This window comes from Pseudophryne corroboree, chromosome 3 (genome assembly GCF_028390025.1).
Source record: "Pseudophryne corroboree isolate aPseCor3 chromosome 3, aPseCor3.hap2, whole genome shotgun sequence".
Lineage (NCBI taxonomy): Eukaryota > Metazoa > Chordata > Amphibia > Anura > Myobatrachidae > Pseudophryne > Pseudophryne corroboree.
In genome coordinates this window covers 482,505,103-482,530,433 of record NC_086446.1, presented here as the reverse complement: position 1 = coordinate 482,530,433, position 25,331 = coordinate 482,505,103, and the positions used below count along the sequence as shown (strand labels likewise).

General features: G+C 45.2%; 1 long non-coding RNA gene across 2 annotated transcripts in view; it reads right to left on the bottom strand.

Moving 5' to 3' along the window:
- Nucleotides 1–4,450: 4,450 nt before the first annotated feature.
- The window catches only part of LOC135057922 (uncharacterized), a 90,669-nt gene continuing 69,788 nt past the window's right edge, over nt 4,451–25,331 (bottom strand). Inside the window, exons 4-6 of one of the 2 annotated variants that reach the window (XR_010244466.1) lie at nt 17,222–17,706; nt 6,221–6,313; nt 4,451–5,482 (exon numbers count right to left, since the gene is read on the bottom strand). This is a non-coding gene — a long non-coding RNA (uncharacterized LOC135057922). Of the gene's footprint in view, nt 5,483–5,534; nt 6,314–17,221; nt 17,707–25,331 lie in introns of those variants that run through there. The other variant, XR_010244465.1, reaches the window with a different exon arrangement.

Genomic DNA, 25,331 nt, shown 5'->3' with positions numbered 1-25,331 from the left:
GTCTGCATAAAGTTTGTCAGATTTTCTTCACCTGTCGTTTCCTGCACAACATTTGGCTATGGCACAAACTACCCATGATTGTTAGACCCCATAATCATCCCAACCCCTGAAAAATCACCTGCAGGAGATGATTAATTAAGGGGTGTGGCTAAACCGGCTCGCAAAAATGTGATTTTACAAAATAGAATCCTCAGTCATAATTTTTGCCACAGGCAGCGATTTCTCACTGTATGTGGAATTTATTTTTACTCTAAAAAATAATGCCTATTTTATAAAACAGAATTCAAGTTATTAGAAAGCTCCGAAAATGTTATCTCTGAAAAGGTGATCGATTCCCGAGAAAGCCAGTTTTAAACAAATTATTTTAAACCTGTTTTATCTGTCAAATGTTTGTATTGTTTGCATAACATCGATATATGTGTTTAAGTATTTTTTTCTTCAATATATATTTTATTGAAGCTTACACAGAAAAAGAACACACACAACACATGTGAGTGCAAAGGGAGGAATAATGCAGTCAAAAAGCTTCAAATTTTTTAACATTTTAAATGCACATACATCTACTTTATCCCAGCGAAAAGCAGGATATAATAACCAAATGAGACAAAAGAAAAATAGCAAATAAGACCAGTTACATTTCAGTGTAACGTACACTTGTGCAGATGTATGTGAATTAATTTATCTGGAACATGTAGAACGAAAATACAATCAACAGAGCAAACGAGTTATAAAGTAAAACCAAAAGGTGCCTACCTAGAGCCCAAGGTTGTCAAACCATCCACAGAGGGGTCAATCTATATGGTAAGGAAGAGTGGACTGGGAAAAAGAAACAGAGGAAAGAACAAGAACTAGCAGCTCGAAATGAGTCATAAAGTGAGCAGCACATAGTCCGAAAAAGTAAAGAAGCAAATAAGAAGCTTAGTCGCCTACATGGGGATAGTGTTTCTATCGTCCAGAAGTTGGTGCAAGTACCACGTGCTTTGTTGGAAGCACTGTTTAAGCGCCAATTTAGTCGAAGGGTGTAAAGTGTGGATATATTTGTCCCAGCAACAGAACAAGGCGGGAGTCAAAAGTTCTTTATGGAGAGAGGACTCTAGCCAGTCCATGGTGAATAAAAAGAGGAAACAAGAGATGGTCATGGGTACAGTGGGGACAGTATTGTGTATCCATTGTTGATGAACAGCCTTCCGGTCCACCACCAACAAGAGCATTATGAGTTTTTAATCCTCTTTAGGAATCCCTGGTTGATCCGTAAGAAGCCAAAATAGGGGTATATGCAATTGCGGTCGAATTCCCGAAATTGTCGAAAAACTGGACTTTTTCGCCAAAAAAAAAAAATCGACAATGCAATTCAGTACTTTCCGTCAAAAAAACGGACTTTCAAAATTCGACTTTTTGAAATTCGACATTTGTCAAATTCGACATTTCTGCAATGGTACAAATGCAGCAATTCGCCAAAAGTATATTCAATTGAAGTTTGGAAATTCGACAACAGTGCTTTTAGACAGTAAATTCGTAATTTTCAATCCGCCACACTTTGGTGGGGGAATCTAATAAAAGAAAATTAAAACATGTTTTTTTTGGTGTTTTTTTTATTGGTAATAGCATATCTATTTATATTAGAAGGGATTAGGTACTTGGTTTGTCTATTTTGGAGGCACAAGTATTATTTATATATTTTTAAAAATATTATTTTTTTAATTTAATTTTTTTAAATGGAATGGTAAAATCCCGAAAAAAAATGGCGTGGGGTCCCCCCTCCAAAGCATAACCAGGTACCCCGGATTCTACTTGGACAAGTTGACCGAACGTCGTGTCAACATAGGTAAGTATGTGTTTGTCGGCAGGTGTGAAATAAAATTGTACTTTCAAGGTGTGCGTGTCATGTTTTTATTTGGGTATTTTTTTTCCAGTAGAACTACAGGTACCAGCGGGCCCGTTTTTCTCCCGCATGCTGGTACTTGTGGTACTCCAAGTACCAGCTTGCGGGGGAGGCTTGCTGGGACTTATAGTACTACTGGAAAAAACAATATTCTTTCAAATTTCTCAAGGCTATCAGCCCCCCATCCGCAGCCCTTGGATGGGGGGGACAGCCTCGGGCTTCACCCCTGGCCCTTGGGTGGCTGGGGGGGACCCCTTGATTGAAGGGGTCCCCACTCCCCCAGGGTACCCCGGCCAGGGGTGACTAGTTGGATATTTAATGCCACGGCCGCAGGGCGCTGTATAAAAGTGACCCCCGGCTGTGGCATTATCTGTCCAGCTAGTGGAGCCCGATGCTGGTGTAAAAAATACGGGGGACCCCTACTCTTTTTGTCCCCCGTATTTTTTGCACCAGCACCAGGCGCAGAGCCCGGTGCTGGTTTTAAAAATACGGGGGATCCCATGACATTTTTCCCCCCGGATTTTTAGAACCAGGACCGGCTCGAAGAGCCCGAGGCTGGTTATGCTTTGGAGGGGGGACCCCACGCCATTTTTTTTGGGGGGGGGTTTCCCGTTTTAAAAAAACCGGATCAAAATCCGTCAAATCCACCGTTGTTCGTCAGCGGGACTGTCGAATCCGTTTTTTATTGAATATGGTCAATTTCGGCACCCACTTGCCGAAATTAGACGGTCGAATTGTGTCAAATTAAAAACGGGCGAAAAATTGCCGCGATTCGCCGCTAATCGCATATAACCCTTAGAGCCCACAGTGCAGTGCAACGGAATGATAAACCCAGAGTTGCAGTGCCATAAGTATGTAAGTCAGTCCAAAATATACGTATGTGACAGCATTCCTGGAGCCAATGTAGTATGTCAGTTTCAGCTGCGGTGCATTTAACACATCCCGCATCTTCCGCTATGCCCATGAGGTGGTGCGTCTTAGGTGAGAGATACGCTATATGGAGTATCTTGTATGCCATCTCTTGATATGAGGAATACGTTTGTGTTTAAATATTTTTATTGTAACAATTTCTTACAAAATTATCGCTTAGTAAAATTCAATGTGTGTAATATTTTCCAAATGCTAGTAAACAATAACTTCATACGTGAAACAAATGTTGAGGTTTTTCTGGAAAGGTTGCAATTTTCTAGTTATTTCAATATTACTGCCTTTCCATTACACAAGGGAAATGAAGCAAGTCAATTTGCTAAATTCTGCATACATCCCATTATTCTAAAGTTGAAAAGGGGGAGTATTGGACAGACATACAGTACCTTTGTGGAAGCATACCTCATAATCCACATGGCTTCGTGGGGGAGATAAGAGGCACCTCAGTTCTTTCTTCCAAAGTGAGATGTTGAACTGCACGTATATGCACTTACCAATCACCTCGTGCTCCAGCTGCCGCTTGGGGTCCCCATGCAGGCTGCCCACTATGGAGGCTGCCCTGATTTTCAACAAACTTACTGGTATTGCAGATCCGGTGTGGACCTTATAGAGCATTTGCGTTGGCAACATTAGAACTGGCTAGCGCTTTTTGCCCCATTGACGTTAGATTTCCCAAAATTCATAAAGTTAAAGAGTAGGCAAATGGCAGCTAAATGACAGGCCCACTGGTAATGGCATATCTGACTCCTGCCTGAAGTCATATGTTGCCTGGACAGTGGGCTGGCTATAGGGGAGTAGACTCTGTGCTATCTGTGAGATGAAATTCCCCTACATTTTTAGGGGCCCATTTCTCAATTAGCATTATCAGCCATGTCCCCGAAAATATTCGTTTTTTGGGGAATTTGCCACAAATATTATTTTCCCTCAGAATGTATGAAACAGGGATTACAGCTGGTATCCCCGATCTTTGCTGTGACTCAGCAGTTTCAGGATACAGCCACATGCCCATAGGTTTCTAAGGGGGAAGTGATGCTGACCGGTGTATCAATAGCAGGGATGCGAAGCATTGCTGATATTGTACCCCGCGGCTACCACAATCATTTGATTGCTGTAGCCCATTGTAGCTTATGGGCTATAAATTGGGAAAACTAGATTCGGCAATTTTCCACGGGAATACTACTCCGGTAACGCCTCATTGCATTTATGGCCAAGTGTACCCGCACATGCAAATGAGCCCCCATCCACCTGGAGGACATATCTCAAGAATGCCCACCTTTTTGGAGCACAGGACCCTGAGGTAGCATTGCAAACCTGGACTGAAAGATACCGCCCTTATCGCATTCAATTTGCGATCTATGTTAAATGGACCCTTAGTCCAGTCACCAGGAACCATTTTACTTCACAGCTGGATCCCTATGGATGCAGAAGAAGAGAGTTGAATACTCAACCATCTCTCAATTTTCAAAACACATAATTACATTTGATTAAACAAAAAATTGGTTTTGTACAGGCATGTACTTTATTTTTAATACTAAATTAGTAGGTGGAAGTGTATTGAACAATTTTCATCTTTTACCAAGCAACAAAATCAAATTTTATATTTCAATATATTTTGAAGATTCAGAAAGAAAAGTTGGTTATGCAAATATTAGTTTCCGTTCATATTTTTCATTCTAATTTAAAATCCTTAACCACTTAAAACTTCTTCTGAACAAATTTAAGTAGTAAATGTTTGTTTTTGGGGGTTTTACAGTACATTCAGACCACTCATTGATGAAATTATAGTCTGGAAGAACTACATATAAGAATCGCATAAATATTTTAGTATTTTTAAAAGAAAAGTCTACAGTACGTTGTTTAAGTTTCAGAAGCTTTTACCAATTTTTGGGTTTGGGAGAATGTGAATCTGCTGAATTTCCGTCTTGTTCACATTCCACTTGAGAATAAATTTGTGTACCCCTTTTTTTAAAAACTTTTTGGGTGGTTGCTACTTGGAGCCAGTATCAACAATATTCTCTCGTCCAAACCCTTCATGTGTTTCTTTGTTTTTTAACTCTAAACGATTCCTAAAATTTCTAAACGATTCCAAAATTGAACTTAAATTAGTGTTTATTAGTAGTGTATTTTGTTCGGGTGTGGTTCACTAGGTCGACATGGAAAAAACGTTAACATGAGTTTTTTTTACTTTTTATGGTGTCGTTTTCTTTGAAAAGTGATGGGGAACCCCAATTAGTGCACCGTGACCACTCGCATGGCTCGCTTATCTCACTATGCTTCGGGCACAGTGCCTCGCTCCACTACCGCTGCTCTCAGCACAGGTTACCGTTCCCAATTGTAGTCCACGTGGAACGTTAAGTATGAAGGTCAAAAAATGTAAAAATTGAGAAAAACTCATGTTGACCTAGTACATGTCTATCTAGTGATCCTGTCGACCTATTGTATGTCATGACCGCCATCCATTTTGCTCATGGATCTCTCCCAATGTGTTGAGGGCACTCTTGATATCCTGCAAACCTTGCACCACATGTCCAATTTCAACATGTAACAACTCTTTAAATTCTGACATGGTATTTAAAAAAATCTTGTTCATATGATGAATCAATGGATTGGTGTTAGAGTCCAATTTGATGCGTGCGGAAGATAGAAAAGAGCCAGGCTCAATGCTTATATCCCCTGAAAGAATGGTAGAATGTTTGAACATCTCTGTGTTGTCATTGTAGGTTTCAGTAATAGGACTATTTCATGTTCTAAAAAACATTCTGAGTCAGCAAATTCCTCCAAAATGATTACATTTTCCAGGGTACAGTATTTCTTTTCAATTTTAATTGACATTGCATGGACAACCTAAGATACATAAACCGCCTTAAATTACTGCTTAGTATATATTGCAGATTTTTTATTTTTTATTTTTTGCAAATATGTATTTACTATGCATTCAACATCAATGATTCATCTTTATTATTCATTTAGTTTAAACATTTCATATATAAAAATTTTGGTCCTTGTCAACATTTTCTTTTTGTACAAATAAAGAGTTTAAAAAAAATAATAATAATTTTGGTCATCCAAAATGGAAAATGGTGCTTAAATTACTTTAGGATAGCTATGCAGCTGTGAGAACTACTGTGGTAGATTGTGTCAGATGACCGGTAACCATAGATCCTTGCTTAGGTATGGGATAGCAAAACGAACAATGTCTATGGGGTCTACTGTATGTTGGAGGGTCAGAAGTATGAAAATGTAAAAATAAAAAGCTTGCATTTTATTTTTAAAAGGCAAAACAATGATATCCAGTATAGGCTTCAAGGATAGTGTAACATCGTGTAATGTATTTTCTCTTGCAAACAGAAAAAAAATGACATGCTCTGATACACAAACCCATTCCCCCAAAAAATGAGAAAAACAAATCACCTTGAATTGCCTCAAGCACTGGACCTGAGGACTCAAACTCTGTAACCTCCTTAGGCATATGGTGCGAATGTACATCTTTGTCTTGTTTGGCATCTAAAAATGTATTTATTAAAAAAAAAATTACATACATGCAATATAAGACAAAGTAATAGCAAAAATATAACCCGTTTGCCCAAATTAGAAAAAGCTTGAGGGTTGGTCTAAGTGGAATTCACTGTTCCTAGATGGTGCGAGAGATATTATGAAAAAGCAAACACCACCTGCATACATTATTTAAGAGTGGGCGAGAAGGAGAAGGCAAGCAGACATGAGTAAAGGATATATCCAGAGAAATCACTGCCTCTAAATGAATAATTGGATGTACAAGACATTTTTCACTGGGATAATCTTTGAGGGTAGATGGTTGAAGGAGTGGGGATGTCCAGCAAATTTTCAGTGACCTTACAGATGTAGCATAATGTGGACAGTATCAATTTTCAAATGCCCTCAATAATTAAAAAAACAATCTTTGTTATAGAGACACGGGTCTATTTATGAAGCAGTGAAAAGAGTGGAGAAGTGAGCCAGTGGAGAAGTTGCCCATGACAACCATTCAGCTGCTCCGTACAATTGTATAGTATACAAATTAAAAATGTTACTTCAATGCTGAATGGTTGCCATGGGCAACTTCTCCACACTTTTCACTGCTCCACACTTTTCACTGCTTTATAAACAGATCCTTCAATGAGGTAAATATTTGAATGGTCGAAATGGTGGAGAAACGGAATCTGCGCACTTTATGTGCACAGATATGGCTTCTCCCCCAAGTATTACAGTGGAGGTGTCTACAAGGTTGACAGGGGCGCAATGTACCCCTATCCACTTAGGCATAGCTATCTACAAAACAGCCCAAGAAGCATGGGCAATGTAAGAGCAGTCAGCAGCGTTCACCATTCCAACACCAGCAGCTGTCGATATATGGTGATGCCTTATGTCCTCAGCAGGGACAGATGTCTGTACCTGTGGTGGCTGCCGGCACCCACCTACGCAGGGGATCTTGTGTGAGTACAGAGATCACGCGCATGCCCAGTGGAGTCAGTCAGGCAGGGAGACACAGCGCTTCAGGACAAGGCTAATGCGCTGTGTGCTATGGGGGGCATCGCCAGAGGAGGACTTTTCACTCCTTCCCATGGACAGACAAGATGTTAACCCATCTTGTCAATGTCCCCTGCTGCTTCGCATGGGTAATGAGACATATAACACATTTACCCCAATTTGTCTGTTTACGCTACCTTTTTCAAGGACTGTCCTTGGTATGGTTATTTGGAGACTAAGCATCTAGTTCCCCCACTCCTAATTTGGGCACATTTAATGTTTAATGACCCTTTATTTAGAGCACAAATAAATCTACCATGCCCTATGTTATTCCACCATTCAATACTTAGTTGATGCTCGTCACTCTCGCAGACTTAAACCAAATTTTTTTAGGGTTGACCATTTTGCCTGGATGAAGGCACTGACCATTTCCTTAAGGGAGTGCTCTTATTTACTATTTCAAAAATACTCCATTATCTCTGCATCCTACCCTGGCTGCATCCAAATCACTACTCCACATACATCGAAATTTATAAAACAGAAAAACAATACTTTGAAATATTTCTACTAAGTGAAACACGGATTTGACATTTACATTTTAAATATTTACAAAACAAGATTAGAAAAAAAATTAACTGAGGATATTAGTTTTTTTGTTGCTTGACAATTTGGGCCTACTAAAAAGATTATAGAAAAAGTTACAAGAAACAAATTTTAGGCATACTGTTTCCAATTGCAAAGACAGATCACTGATGCACATCCAGTAGTAGTTTATCATGTTGAAAAATTAGAATGGTGTGCTTAGCACATGTGTAACATTAGTGAGGAACTCCCCGAGCTCATGCACAAGTTGGCTGGTCTCAATAACAGGCGTATCTTGAACTGGCCACACAATGTCCCTCTTCACATCAGACCTAGATTAATGCACTTTGCTTAGAGGCAGGTGTCACCATAGCAGAAAGCTTTCACCATACCAACGCTGGCAGACTGTTCATCATATTGGAGAGGCATTGTGTCTCTGCCATGGTATTCTGCAGAGCAGGCCCTAATCAATGTGATGTCCTAGGCAAGATTTTGGCTGGTGCCCCCTAGCATCGCTGCTAGTTCCGCCTCTGAATCTGCACCCCTTCTCCATCACCATCACCCCTCAGTCATAGCAGTCCTCATTTTGGTGCTCCTACCACCTATATTTTAAATAGGAACAGTGCGCACACACAGCACAAAAAGGGGCATGTTCTTTTGGGAAGGGGCATGGCCACACAATAGTACTCCCAATTCAAATTACGCCACACAGTAGTGCAACTTTATTAACATATCATGTGATAGTGTCCCTTATTCACGTTACATCACACAGTACAGTAGTACCACTTTACCTTATATACACTGTACATTAATTCTCACAGTAGTACCCTTATTCACATTACATCACACTGAATTGCTCCTTATTTACATTACACCACACTATTTTGCTCTGTATTCTTATTAGACCACACAGTAGTGCCCTTTCTATACGTTACACCACACAGTAGAGCACCTTATACATATAATGCCACACATTAGTAATGCCTTTATACACATAATATCACACAGTAATGCCCCTTACACATATGACACACATTATTAATGTCCTTATAAACATAATGCACCTTACACATTATGCAACCTTTATTAATGCCCTTATACACATGACACACATAATGCCCTTTACACATATGTTGCACATTATTAATGCATTTATACACATGACACACTTAATGCCCCTTACACATATGCCGACCACTATAGCACAACCCACCCACACAGCACTCACACAGCTGCTAACACTGTGACCCCTGCCTCTTGTTGGATACAGATGTGTCCTCATACATCTTGCTTCAATATGCCACGCAGCTCCCGTCCAGCTCTGCTAATGTTGGGCGCCTTTTTTTTTGTAGAAAATGCATCTTATTTTCATTACTATGTGACTAGGATGAACAAGCAGCTTCTGCTGATTAAAGTGATAATTAGCATGCCTACAGTATATTCTGTGTGTGACTGGCTGTATTTGCATACGAAATGCTATGTTAGTGATTTCCAGGAATACACTGTAACGTAGCATTTCGTATGCAGATACAGCCGCAGTCACACACAGAATATAGTCATGCTGCATATCATTTTAATCAGCAAAATCTTGTGCCCCTAGGCATTTGCCTATGCCTAGAGCCGGTTCTGGTATTCTGGCCAACCTAGGGAAAATTTGGCACCTGGAATTATGCCATGATATTCCAAACATCCCTAAAGCATGCCTAGGAAAATAATTGAGGCATTTTATTAGACAACCACGGGACGCAATACTCGGATGAGCAGAATGGTATGCTAGCAGGGAAAACACAGAGAGGGGATTGCACACGCCGCCACAGCGTAGATCGACATTCCTACATGTTAAATGCAGGTATAATACTTTTTCACATTTTTACAAATACACAACTGGGAAACCAACAAACCTTTGCCTTTGGAATGGTTATTTCTCTGACGTCCTAGTGGATGCTGGGGGCTCCGTAAGGACCATGGGGAATAGACGGGCTCCGCAGGAGACTGGGCACTCTAAAGAAAGATTCAGGACTATCTGGTGTGCACTGGCTCCTCCCCCTATGACCCTCCTCCAAGCCTCAGTTAGATTTCTGTGCCCGGCCAAGCTGGATGCACACTAGGGGCTCTCCTGAGCTCCTAGAAAGAAAGTATAGTTTAGGTTTTTTATTTTACAGTGAGACCTGCTGGCAACAGGCTCACTGCAGCGAGGGACTAAGGGGAGAAGAAGCGAACCTACCTAAGTGGTGGTAGCTTGGGCTTCTTAGGCTACTGGACACCATTAGCTCCAGAGGGATCGAACACAGGACCCGACCTCGTCGTCCGTTCCCGGAGCCGCGCCGCCGTCCCCCTTACAGAGCCAGAAGCAAGAAGGTCCGGAAAATCGGCGGCTGAAGACTTCTGTCTTCCTCCAAGGTAGCGCACAGCACTGCAGCTGTGCGCCATTGCTCCTCATGCACACCACACACTTCGGTCACTGATGGGTGCAGGGCGCTGGGGGGGGGGCGCCCTGAGCAGCAATAATACACCTTGGCTGGCAAACTAACACCATATATAGCCCCAGGGGCTATATAGGTGTAAATTAACCCCTGCCAGACGTTTTAAAACAGCGGGAGAAAGACAGCCGAAAAAGGGGCGGAGCCTTCTCCCTCAGCACACTGGCGCCATTTTCCCTCACAGCTTCGCTGGAAGGATCGCTCCCTGGCTCTCCCCTGCAGTCCTGCACTACAGAAAGGGTAAAAAAGAGAGGGGGGGGCACAATTTAGGCGCAGTATACAATATATATGCAGCTATAAGGGAAAACACTTTTATAAGGTGATATCCCTGTGATATATAGCGCTCTGGTGTGTGCTGGCATACTCTCCCTCTGTCTCCCCAAAGGGCTTTGTGGGGTCCTGTCCTCTGTCAGAGCATTCCCTGTGTGTGTGCTGTGTGTCGGTACTGCTGTGTCGACATGTATGATGAGGATAATGATGTGGAGGCGGAGCAAATGCCTGTGAATGTGATGTCACCCCCTGCGGGGTCGACACCTGTGTGGATGGACTTATGGAAGGAATTACGTGACAGTGTCAGCTCCTTACATAAAAGGTTTGACGACATAGGACAGCCGGCTTCTCAGCTTGTGCCTGTCCAAGCGTCTCAAATGTCATCAGGGGCTGTAAAACGCCCGCTACCTCAGATGACAGATACAGATGTCGACACGGATACCGACTCCAGTGTCGACGACGATGAGACTAGTGTACCCTCCAATAGGTCCACCCGTTACATGATTGAGGCAATGAAAAATGTATTACACATTTCTGATAATACCCCAGGTACCACAAAAAAGGGTATTATGTTTGGTGAGAAAAAACTACCAGAAGTTTTTCCTGCATCTGAGGAATTAAATGAGGTGTGTGAGGAAGCGTGGTCTTCCCCAGATAAGAAATTAATAGTTTCTAAACGGTTATTGGCAGCGTACCCTTTCCCGCCAGAGGATAGGTCACGTTGGGAAACACCCCCTAGGGTAGATAAAGCGCTGACACGCTTATCAAAAAAGGTGGCACTACCGTCTCCGGATACGGCCGCCCTAAAGGAACCTGCTGATAGAAAGCAGGAACATACCCTTAAAGCTATATACACACACACCGGCATTATATTGAGACCCACTATTGCATCGGCTTGGATGTGCAGTGTTGCAGCTGCGTGGTCAGATTCCCTGTCGGATAACATTGATACCATGGATAGGGACAATATTTTGCTGACGATAGAGCATATAAAAGACGCCATCTTATACATGCGTGATGCACAGAGGGATATTTGCCGGCTGGCATCAAAAATAAGCGCTATGTCCATTGCCGCCAGAAGGGGGTTATGGACTCGGCAATGGTCTGGCGATGCCGACTCGAAGCGGCACATGGAAGTTTTGCCCTATAAAGGGGTGGAACTTTTTGGGGATGGTCTGTCAGACCTCGTTTCCACAGCTACTGCTGGGAAATCGACCTTTTTGCCACAGGCTACCCCACAGCAAAAGAAAGCACCGTATTATCAGGTACAGTCCTTTCGGCCCCAGAAGAATAAGAGGGCTAGAGGCTCATCCTTTCTGCCGAGGGGCAGAGGTAGGGGGAAAAAGCTGCAGCACACAGCTAGTTCCCAAGAGCAGAAGTCCTCCCCTGCGTCCGGTAAGTCCACAGCATGACGCTGGGGCTGCTCAGGCGGACCCGGGTACGGTGGGGGCCCGTCTCAGGAATTTCAGCACACAGTGGGCTCTCTCACAGGTGAATCCCTGGGTCCTTCAAGTAGTGTCTCAGGGGTACAGGCTGGAATTCGAGACGTCTCCCCCCTGCCGTTTCCTAAAATCTGCCTTACCGGCAACTCCCTCTGCCAGGGAGGCAGTGTTGGTGGCTATTCAGAAACTATATTCACAGCAAGTGATTGTCAAGGTACCCCTCCTTCAACAGGGAAAGGGTTACTATTCCACAATGTTTGTGGTACCGAAACCGGACGGTTCGGTGAGACCCATCTTAAATTTAAAAGCCTTGAACACTTATATCAAAAGGTTCAAGTTCAAGATGGAATCGCTCAGGGCGGTTATTGCGAGCCTGGACGAGGGGGATTACATGGTCTCCCTGGACATCAAGGATGCGTACCTGCATGTCCCTATTTACCCTCCGCACCAGGAGTACCTCAGATTTGTGGTACAGGACTGTCACTATCAGTTCCAAACGCTGCCGTTTGGGTTATCCACGGCACCGAGGGTCTTTACCAAGGTAATGGCCGAAATGATGATACTCCTTCGCAAGAAGGGAGTTTTAATTATCCCATACTTGGACGATCTCCTGATAAAGGCGAGGTCCAAAGAACAGTTGGTAGTGGGGGTAGCACTTTCTCGGGAAGTGCTACAACAGCACGGCTGGATTCTCAATATTCCAAAGTCACAGCTGGTCCCGACGACACGTCTTCTGTTCCTGGGAATGATTCTGGACACAGACCAGAAAAGAGTGTTTCTTCCAGTGGAAAAAGCCGAGGAGTTTTCATCTCTAGTCAGAGACATCCTAAAACCAGGACAGGTGTCGGTACATCAATGCACACGAGTCCTGGGAAAAATGGTAGCTTCGTACGAAGCAATCCCATTCGGAAGGTTCCACGCAAGGACGTTCCAGTGGGACCTGTTGGACAAATGGTCCGGGTCCCATCCCCAGATGCAACAGCGGATAACCCTGTCGGCAAGGACCAGGGTGTCGCTGCTGTGGTGGCTGCAGAGGGCTCATCTACTAGAGGGCCGCAGATTCGGAATACAGGACTGGGTCCTGGTGACCACGGATGCCAGCCGTCGGGGCTGGGATGCAGTCACACAGGGAAGAAATTTCCAAGGACTGTGGTCAAATCGGGAGATTTCGCTTCACATAAATATTCTGGAGCTAAGGGCCATTTACAATGCCCTAAGCCAAGCAAGGCCCCTGCTTCAGAACCAGCCGGTACTGATCCAATCAGACAACATCACGGCGGTCGCCCATGTAAACAGACAGGGCGGCACAAGAAGCAGAAGCCACAAGGATTCTCCGATGGGCAGAGAATCATGTGTTGGCACTGACAGCAGTGTTCATTCCGGGAGTGGACAACTGGGAAGCAGACTTCCTCAGCAGGCACGACCGCCACCCGGGAGAATGGGGACTTCATCCAGAAGTCTTCCAAATGCTGGTAGACGGTTGGGAAAGACCACAGGTGGACATGATGGCGTCCCGCCTCAACAAAAAGTTGAAAAGATATTGCGCCAGGTCAAGGGACCCTCAGGCGATCGCTGTGGACGCTCTAGTGACACCGTGGGTGTACCAGTCGGTTTATGTGTTTCCTCCTCTGCCTCTCATTCCCAAGGTACTGAGAATAATAAGAAAGCGAGGAGTGAAAACTATACTCGTGGTTCCGGATTGGCCAAGAAGAGCTTGGTACCCGGAACTTCAAGAGATGCTTGCAGAGGACCCTTGGCCTCTGCCGCTCAGACAAGACCTGCTGCAGCAGGGACCCTGTCTGTTCCAAGACTTACCGCGGCTACGTTTGACGGCATGGCGGTTGAACACCGGATCCTAAAGGAAAAGGGCATTCCGGAGGAAGTCATCCCTACCCTGATCAAAGCCAGGAAGGATGTCACCGCAAAACATTATCACCGCATTTGGCGAAAATATGTTGCGTGGTGTGAGGCCAAGAAGGCCCCGACGGAGGAATTTCAGCTGGGTCGATTCCTGCATTTCCTGCAAGCAGGGGTGACGTTGGGCCTCAAATTGGGGTCCATTAAGGTCCAGATTTCGGCTCTGTCGATTTTCTTCCAAAAAGAACTGGCTTCACTGCCTGAAGTTCAGACGTTTGTCAAAGGAGTTCTGCATATTCAGCCTCCTTTTGTGGCCCCAGTGGCACCTTGGGATCTCAATGTGGTTTTGGAATTCCTGAAATCACATTGGTTCGAGCCACTTAAGACTGTGGATTTGAAATATCTCACGTGGAAAGTGGTCATGTTGTTGGCCCTGGCTTCGGCCAGGCGAGTATCAGAATTGGCGGCTTTGTCTTGTAAAAGTCCTTATCTGATTTTCCATATGGATAGGGCAGAGTTGAGGACTCGTCCTCAGTTTCTCCCGAAGGTGGTCTCAGCTTTTCACTTGAACCAACCTATTGTGGTGCCTGCGGCTACTAGGGACTCGGAGGATTCCAAGTTACTGGACGTAGTCCGGGCCCTGAAAATGTATGTTTCCAGGACGGCTGGAGTCAGGAAGACTGACTCGCTGTTTATCCTGTATGCACCCAACAAGCTGGGTGCTCCTGCTTCTAAGCAGTCTATCGCGCGCTGGATTTGTAGCACTATTCAGCTGGCGCATTCTGCGGTGGGATTACCGCAGCCTAAATCAGTGAAAGCCCATTCCACAAGGAAGGTGGGCTCATCTTGGGCGGCTGCCCGAGGGGTCTCGGCTTTACAACTTTGCCGAGCTGCTACTTGGTCAGGGGCAAACACGTTTGCAAAATTCTACAAATTTGATACCCTGGCTGAGGAGGACCTGGAGTTCTCTCATTCGGTGCTGCAGAGTCATCCGCACTCTCCCGCCCGTTTGGGAGCTTTGGTATAATCCCAATGGTCCTTACGGAGTCCCCAGCATCCACTAGGACGTCAGAGAAAATAAGAATTTACTCACCGGTAATTCTATTTCTCGTAGTCCGTAGTGGATGCTGGGCGCCCATCCCAAGTGCGGATTGTCTGCAATACTTGTAAATAGTTATTGTTACTATAATCGGGTTGTTATTGTGAGCCATCTGTTCAGAGGCTCCATTGTTATCATACTGTTAACCGGGGTTCCTATCACGAGTTATATGGTGTGGCTGGTGTGAGTCTTACCCGGGATTCAAAAATCCTTCCTTATTGTGTCAGCTCTTCCAGGCACAGTTCCTAAATGAGGCTTGGAGGAGGGTCATAGGGGGAGGAGCCAGTGCACACCAGATAGTCCTGAATCTTTCTTTAGAGTGCCCAGTCTCCTGCGGAGCCCGTCTATTCCCCATGGTCCTTACGGAGTCCCCAGCATCCACTACGGACTACGAGAAATAGAATTACCGGTGAGTAAATTCTTATTTTTTGGAGGGACCATCGGTGCATTTGTTGCAAATTCCTCGAGGCACAGTATGAAGTGTCCAAAGTCAGTACTAGTGAGATTACCTACATCCCAGTCATGTATGTCTGACAGCTAGCGCTATGCTTGCCCATACAGCACAGGCAGGCACGTCATTGTTCTCCACTTGGAACAGCTGTGGATTACAGATCTGCGTGAGAGAACTCACGCATACAGCATAAAACACACACAAGCGCATTGATGTCACCTGCAGATGTGTTTCAGGGGCAGATCTATCAAGCAATAAAGAAGCAAAAGAGTTTCGGAAAGTAGTTGAAAAGTGCAAGGTGAAATTGCCCCGGCCAGTCTGGTCCTGTCATTATTCAAGACATGGGGCGATTGCCAGGTGTGTTATCACCTTGCACAGATCAATACTATATAACCTTGGCCTACTACATCAGCCCCTCAGTTGCAAATGCTCAGTAACGGTGCACAGCCTACACAGGTGTCAAACTCCGGATGTTTGGAAAAAGGAAAGGAAGATACAGACTTAAAGCGCTCCAATAAAACCCAAATTTACATATAAGCACCCAGTGGGTAAATAAAAGGATAATACCGTTAATTAGGGTATATCACATATACAGACACTCTTTGAGGTAAACAGAAATCCAGCGTTGCTTTTTCTGGGGGGTTTTATCAAACAAAAACCCTTCATATACGTCTAAACCTCATAAAGAGGTAAAGCAGAAAAAAGTGCAATAGTGCAGTTATCCTTTTTAAAACACACAGGTTTATTTTAACATTGCACTTACACCAAACAGATTAAACAATAGCGTGTAGATATATTCTCTTTGGCAAATACAGCAACTGGAAGCAGGGTCCGGAAGGGACCAGATGGTAAAAGGCACCCTAGGATAACGGCTCCGGAAGCCGGAATCCAGCACAGACACTCAGCACCAGGCGTAGATGGCAATCTCAACGGGATCACAAAAGACGGGAGATTAGACACTCCGGATGTTGACAAATGTATTGAAGACCCTCTTGAAATACAATGATGCCATTAGCTACTGTACATCAAATACCCGCTTTACATGGCTAGAGAGCACAGGTTAGTTTAGGTTACTCAAACAAAGTAGAGGCAGCTTAAATAACATTCAAACCACCGGGTAGGTGCACTAGACTAATGCTGGGTAATCCGTTATAGAAAAAACCAACAGAACAAATGATCTGCCTGTGCAGTTAAATCTAGAAACGAGCCGGGCAGTGTGTTAAGCATACATACATCAAGGATCCATCAGGACTCACTTGTCGAACTGGGCGGGCTATTACATGCACCGGCCCATGTATGCTGACATTCAGCGCCAACTGTTGAAGGGTGTGTATGGGCAGACGGATGACCATCCACACACACCACGATGCACCAAAAGATCGGTGGATAAGATGGCGTTTGGGTGTACTGCAGGTCCGAGATATGTCTGTGAACGACAGCGTTCACACACATATTGTAGTTACCAAATGGCCGACATACCAGCAAAATATTGGCCAGGTCAATAGTCAGGTAAAAATATGGGCCAGTGTATATGCACCTACAAGCACCATGGTGTGCCTGCTAGCAGAGAATTGAGTACTCAGACTTGAAACAATCAATCATTCACACCTCTATGTTTGTACTGTCTGTAATCCTCAGCAATATTACAACACCTACTGTAGCAGAGAATGCCTTCCAAAAAATAAAAAAATAAACATACCCAAAAAAATTACAAAAAAACGCATCGGCTAAATTTGAAATACTTACCAGAAATTGTTGTGTTTTTTTCCAGTTTAAAACCCTCCTGGGACTCCTATTACAGATGCAATTATTATGACTCCTTGCAATCTTTGCTCCCAATTCAGGTATTCAAAGACTTTGGCTGGTCCACCACCAGTTCCACTAACATATTTCTTCTCCTTGGCCAATTTCTTTTTGACAGGACTCTTGCAATCATGATATCTTTTGTGACACACCAGTATTGTACGAATACATGTACCTAGTGAGCTGACATTTTCAGATATTTCAGGCCATATCGTCTCTTTACAGTCCACGGAGTAATTGATACCACCTGGCCTTCCAAATAATTTATCAATGAGGGTCTCGTTTTCCTCAGTGGTAAATTTGTGTGTCGTTCCTCACAATTTTTAATTATTTTTTTTTGAGGGGCTGGGAAGAATCAGACGTAACGATCTTGTGTGACATGCCGCAATTTTCATTTCCATTACTTTCAGATGTAATTTCACCAGACTCTGGAAAAAAAGGCAAAAACAACTAAGGCTTAGCCAGCAGACCAGAAAACATAGGTGAGAGGAACTAATCAATTGAGGATATACAACGCAATGCAGAGGCTCCTTCTTGTTGGGTCACATACCAGTGTACTGGATGATAGTTCTATAGACCTAGGTTTCACAAGCACATATAGATTTACAAAGCTGCATTAGACGTTGCACCAGAAGCCACATCAGGGGTCATATTAGAGTTTGGAAGCAGTGGGTGATGTTTATTCTTTTGAAATTATTATTTTAGAATTGTATGATTTCAAAAATGAAGGCCTTTTATACAATCCATGGACAAATTCTCTGCCTCTGCTACCAAAGCAAATCTGATTAAAACAAGGTGAACCGGATAAAATAAGAATTTACTCACCGGTAATTCTATTTCTCGTAGTCCGTAGTGGATGCTGGGAACTCCGTAAGGACCATGGGGAATAGACGGGCTCCGCAGGAGACTGGGCACTCTGAAAGAAAGATTAGGTACTATCTGGTGTGCACTGGCTCCTCCCTCTATGCCCCTCCTCCAGACCTCAGTTAAGGAAACTGTGCCCGGAAGAGCTGACACAACAAGGAAAGGATTTGGAATCCAGGGTAAGACTCATACCAGCCACACCAATCACACCGTACAACTTGTGATAACCATACCCAGTTAACAGTATGAACAACAACTGAGCCTCAGTAACAGATGGCTCATAACAATAACCCTTTAGTTAAGCAATAACTATATACATGTATTGCAGAGAGTCCGCACTTGGGACGGGCGCCCAGCATCCACTACGGACTACGAGAAATAGAATTACCGGTGAGTAAATTCTTATTTTCTCTGACATCCTAGTGGATGCTGGGAACTCCGTAAGGACCATGGGGATTATACCAAAGCTCCCAAACGGGCGGGAGAGTGCGGATGACTCTGCAGCACCGCATGAGCAAACTCAAGGTCCTCCTCAGCCAGGGTATCAAACTTGTATAACTTAGCAAACTTGTTTGACCCCGACCAAGTAGCAGCTCGGCAAAGCTGTAAAGCCGAGACCCCTCGGGCAGCCGCCCAAGAAGAGCCCACCTTCCTTGTGGAATGGGCTTTCACCATATTGGATGCGGAAATCCAGCCGCAGAGTGAACCAGCTGAATCGTGCTATAGATCCAGCGAACAATAATTTGCTTCGAAGCAGGAGCGCCAACCTTGTTGGCTGCATACAGAATAAACAGCGAGTCAGACTTTCTGACTCCCGCCTTTCTGGAAACATACATTTTCAAAGCCCGGACTACGTCCAGCAACTTGGAATCCTCCATGTCCCTAGTAGCCGCAGGCACCACAATAGGCTGGTTCAAAGGAAACGATGATACCACCCTAGGAAGAAATTGGGGACGAGTCCTCAATTCTGCCCTGTCCATATGGAAGATCAGATAAGGGTTTTTACATGACAAAACCGCCAATACTGACACACGCCTAGCCGAAGCTAAGGCCAATAGCATGACCACTTTCCACGTGAGATATTTTAGCTCCATGGTCTTAAGTGGCTCAAACCAGCGGGATTTCAGGAAATCCAACAAAACGTTAAGATCCCAAGGTGCCACCGGTGGCACAAAAGGAGGCTGAATATGCAGCACCCCCGGAACAACGTCTGAACTTCAGGCAGTGAAGCCAGTTCATTTTTAGAGAAAATGTATAGGGCCGAAATCTTGACCTTTATGGATCCTAATTTTAGGCCCACAGTCACTCCTGACTGTAGGAAGTGCAGGAATCGACCCCGCTGGAATTCCTCTGTAGGGCCTTCCCGGCCTCACACCAAGCAACCTATTTTCGCCATATACAGTGAAAAAGTCTTGCTGTCACATCTTTCCTAGCCTTTATCAGCGTAGGAATAACTGCATCCGGAATGCCCTTTTCCGCCAGGATCCGGCGTTCAACCGCCATGCCGTCAAATGCAGCCGCGGTAAATTTTGGAACAGACAGGGCCCCTGTTGCAACATGTCCTGTCTGAGAGGCAGAAGCCCTGAGTCCCCTGAGAGCATCTCCTGCAGCTCCGGGTACCGAGTCCTTCTTGGCCAATTCGGAGCAAAGAATATTGTTTTCACTCCTCCTTTTATTACAATTCTCAGCCCTTGGGTATGAGAGGAAGAGGAGGGAATACAGAGACCGACTGGAACACCCACGGTGTTACTAGTGCGACCACAGCTATCACCTGAGGGTCCCTTGACCCGGCGTAAAACCTTTTTTAGCTTTTTATTGAGGTGGGACGCCATCTAGTCCACCTTAGGCAGTTCCCATCAATTTGCAAACTGCGTGAAGACTTCCTGATGAAGTCCCCACTTTCCCGGGTGGAGGTCGTGCCTGCTGAGGAAGTCTGCTTCCCAGATGTCCACTCCCGGAACGAACGCTGCTGACAGTGCGCTTACTTGATTCTCCGCCCAGCGAAGAATTCTGGTGGCTTCTACCCTCGCCACCCTGCTCCTTGTGCCGCCTTGGCGGTTTACATGAACCCCTGCGGTCTGACTGGATCAGAACCGGTTGGTCGCGAAGCAGGATCTCCGCTTGACTTAGGGCGTTGTATATGGCCCTTAGTTCCAGGATATTGATGTGAAGGCAAGTCAGTTGACTTGACCACAGACCTTGGAAATTTCTTCCCTGTGTAACTGCCCCCCACCCTCGGAGGCTTGCTTCCGTGGTCACCAGGATCCAGTCCTGAATGCCGAATCTGCGGCCCTCGAGAAGGTGAGCACTCTGCAGCCACCACAGGAGAGACACCCTGGCCCTGGGGATAGGGTGATTAACCGATGCCTCTGAAGAAGTGATCCGGACCACTTGTCCAGTAAGTCCCATTGGAAGGTCATCGCATGGAACCTGCCTAAGGGGATGGCCTCGTATGATGCCACCATCCTTCCCAGGACTCGAGTGCAGTGATGCACTGACACCTGTTTTGGTTTTAATAGATTCCTGACCAGTGTCATGAGCTCCTGAGCTCTCTCTATCGGGAGATAACCCTTTTCTGGTCTGTGTCTAGGATCGTGCCTAGGAGAGGCAGATGAGCTGTAGGAAACAACTGCGACTTTGGAATATATAGAATCCAGCCGTGTTGCTGTTACACTTCCAGAGAAAGTGATACGCTGTTCAGCAACTGCTCTCTTGATCTCGCTTTTATGAGGAGATCGTCCAAGTACGTGATAATAGTGACACCTTGCTTCCGCAGGAGCACAATCATATCCGCCATTACCATGGTGAATATTCTCGGGGCCGTGGAGAGACCAAACGGCCACATCTGAAATTGGTAATGACAATCCCGCACCGCAATTCTGAGGTACGCCTAATGAGGTGGATAAATGGGGACCTGAAGGTATGCATCCCTTATGTCCCAATTCACAATAAAGTCTCCCCCTTTTTAGGCTTGCACTGACCGCTCTTAGCGATTCCATCTTGAACTTGAACCTTCTCAGGTATATGTTCAGGGATTTTTAATTCAATATGGGTCTGACCGAACCGTCTGGTTTCGGGATTACAACATGGTCTAATAATAACACCCTCTTGTTGAAGGAGGGGACCCTTGACCACCACCTGTTAAAAGATACAATTTGTGAATTGCAGATAACACTGGCTCCCTCTCTTGGGGGGAAGCACGCAGGGCCGTCGGTGAGGGGGCACCTTCTCACAGTCCAGCTTGTATCCCTGAGACACAATATCTATTGCCCAGGGATCGAACAGGGAGTGAACCCACTTGTGCCTGAACTTACGAAGGCGTGTCCCCACCGGGTCTAGCTCCGCCTGTGGAGCCCCAGCGACATTGGTGGATTTTTGTAGGGGCCGGGGAGGACTTCTGTTCCTGGGAACTAGCTGCCCGGCTCTGACAAAAAAGTACGCCCCCTCAGACTTTCTTGTTTCTTTATACGAAAGGCTGCATTTAATAATGTCGTGCTTTCTTAGGCTGTGCAGGAATATAAGGCAAACTAGCAGAATTACCAGCTATAGCTGTGGAGACCAGTCCCGAGAACCCTTCTCCACACAATCCTCAGCCTTCCATATGCCTCTTAAGTCGGCATCATCTGTCCAATGCATATTCTACAGGACACGTCAAGCAGAGATCGACATAGCTTTGACTCTAGGACCCAGTATACTCATGTCTCTTTGGGCATGCTTGTATAACTATATATCTATCACTTAAGACAGCATCTTTAATATATTTATATTGCATACTAGGGTCTCATCTCTGCTGATAAGGTACCTGTCCATGCTGCCACAGCGCTATAAACCCATGCCGACACAATCGCCGGTCTGGGTAGTATACTAGAATGTGCACGCTATCTGCAGGATCCCTGAGAATAGCAAGTGCTACCATCTGTGCAAACAGGACAAGGGAAGATTCTCAACATATCCTGGCCCTAGTGGGGAAAGGAAACAGCCTGAGAATTCTCTTGTGGGAAGCTGCCGTCTCTTGTCTGGAGATTCCCGCTCTTTTTCCTCATGAGAGGAGGGAAATTTACCTCAGCATTCTTCACCTTAAACATGTGTACTCTCGTGTCAGGGACAGATGAGTCATCAGTGATATGCAAATCATCTATTATTTCAATAATCATATATTGAATACCTTATAGCCATCTTGGCTGTAACTTTGCATTATCGTAGTCGACAGTGGAGTTAAACTCCATGTCGATACCAGTGTTTGTTATTATGGATAGTGAGCATTGAGAGACTCTGAAGGTCTCTGTGACATAGGGACAGACATGGGTAGATTTCCTGTCTGTTCCCTAACCTTTTGTGCAATAAATTCACCTTAGCACTTACACATATCCAAACAGGTGTCGGCGTTGTCGACGGAGACACCCTCTCACACACATATCCGCTCTATCACCTCCTTAGAGGAGCCTTTTACCTGAGACATGTCGACACACGCGTACCGACACACCACACACACAGGGGATGCTCTATTTGAGGACAGTTCCCCCACAAGGCCCTTTGGAGAGACAGAGAGAGAGTATGCCAGCACACACCCCAGCGCTATATAACCCAGGGATTACACTACAACTCAGTGTTTACCCAGTAGCTGCTGTATATACAAATTTTTGCGCCTAAATTTATGTGCCCACCCCCCCCCTCTCTTTTCACCCTTTGTGTACCAGGATACTGCCGGGGAGAGCCTGGGGAGCTTCCTTCCAGCGGAGCTGTGAAGAGAAAATGGCGCTGGTGTGCTGAGGAAGAAGGCCCGGCCCCCTCAGCGGCGGGCTTCTGTACTGTTCTGACTAAAAATGGCGGGGGTTTTACACATATACAGTTTTCCACAGTTTTCCAGACTGTATTATGTGTATATATTGCCAAAAGGTATACTTATTGCTGCCCAGGGCAGCCCCCCCCCCCCCCCTCCCCAGCGCCCTGCACCCTACAGTGACCGGAGTGTGTGGTGTGCAGTGGGAGCAATGGCGCACAGCTGCAGTGCTGCGCGCTACCTTAATGAAGACCGGAGTCTTCTGCCGCCGATTTTATCTCCTTCTTCTGTCTTCTGGCTCTGCAAGGGGGACGGCGGCGCGACTCCGGGAACGGACGATCGAGGTCAGGCCCTGTGTTCGAACCCTCTGGAGCTAATGGTGTCCAGTAGCCTAAGAAGCACAAGCTAGAATGGAGAAAAAAGTTGCTGCGCCTGTGTCAATCAATTATAATTATACAAAACTGGTGTCCTTATTTAACAGTGCAAAAATGTACGTACGCCTCTATAGGGAGTTGTGTGTTACTCCCACAGCTGATGGATCAAAAAAAAAGGGTTAAATAGAGGCGCTCATTTCATTCTGACACTGTAAAATCTAAATTCATCACAACCAAGGGGTAAAATTAAATTATATATTTATTATTAAATTAAATCAATATAAAATTCCACTTTGTTAAGCCGGTGAGATGGAGCTGTAGATAGTGTCCCAGAGCATGCGGTGAGTAAGTGAGAAAAGGGAAGCACAAGCTAGCTGCACGCAGGTAGGTTTGCTTCTCTCCCCTCAGTCCCACGTAGCAGTGAGTCTGTTGCCAGCAGATCTCACTGAAAATAAAAAACCTAACAAATACTTTCTCTCTAGCAAGCTCAGGAGAGCCCACTAGTTGCATCCAGCTCTGGCCGGGCACAGATTCTAACTGAGGTCTGGAGGAGGGGCATAGAGGGAGGAGCCAGTGCACACCAGATAGTACCTAATCTTTCTTTTAGAGTGCCCAGTCTCCTGCGGAGCCCATCTATTCCCCATGGTCCTTACGGAGTTCCCAGCATCCACTAGGACGTCAGAGAAAAGGGCCAAAGGCTGACTAATAAATCACGCTGCAATTATGGTGGCCAATCCCGGGATTTAGGGCCAAAAATGGCTGGGATTCAATCCCAGGATTGGAAGCTCCAATCCCGGGGATTGAGGGATCAGCATTGAGCATCCACAGGACGCTCAGACACTGCCCGGCTTCCTTATTCCGGCTCCCCAGCTCACGCTGCACCGTCAGTTGCTGCAGGGAGCCGCCAGCAGCGATGAGAGGTTGTTCCCCACCCGCCCGCTCCGGTATATGGTGAGTTATGTGTGTGAGGCGAGGGGGCGGCCACCTAGCTAAAAGTCAATCCCGGGATTGGCCATTTTTCAATTCCGATACCCGGGATTGAAAAAATGGCCCGGGATTGGCTTCCCTAGCTGCAATACAGGTCAAATGTTTAAAAAGACATCAGCACTGGCCAAACAAACACATGAAGCTATCGACTGCTACTGCAGCAGGGTAAGAGCCCATACAGTATCTGGACTGCAGAGACAGAGCTGTCCCTGCCTGTGGCGAATGCCCACTCTGGAATGCATATGAGCACAAGATGGGGAAAGGCGGCAAAGGATAGGGGACAGAGTGAACCTGTCAAGAAGGGAGTTACGAACTGTAGAGGGAGTTTTAAGTATGAGTCAACTGGTTCCAGAAATGTGAGTAAAGAAAACCCCACTTTGATAATGTTTTACAAGGTGAATACTTAAGAGAGTGGCGTGATTACAGTACACTTACCTGACATTCGATCAAGGATTCATTACCAACAAAAAATAGGTGGAACGAGATTCACGGGGAACACATCCGCAACCAGCTAGAACCACACAAAAAAAACCAATCTGACAGGATTTTAAAAAAATAATCATTTAATTTAAAAATATTAGACTTGTACAAAAAAAAAAAGATCTTAAAAAAAAAAAAAAGGGTTATGAATAGGGTAGAAAATAAGGGGACAGGGACATTAGTTAACATTATACAAAACCTCAGAAAAATTATTTGATGTTGATTAGAGATCAGGATACAATAGATTACATGAAGAATAATGCAGGGGGAAAGGACGAGGGAAAAAAGTAGGCCAAATAGTCGTGTAAACCTATATGACAAACATGTTTAATATCATGGAAGCTGTCGCAAGTGAGGACTTCTCAAGCCTTGTGAAGAGAATCCCTGAGAGTGATTAGGATACACATAAAGGAAGATATATATCTGCTCATTACTCCCTATCTCTCTGGGCAGCGGCGGGCGTCTTTTGCAGCCATCCCGACTGGCTCCCTGACTGTGGCGGCCAGCGCCCAGTACAGAGGCCTAGGCCTTCCCTGTATCTCCGGCCTCAATTTGGTACTTCCAGACG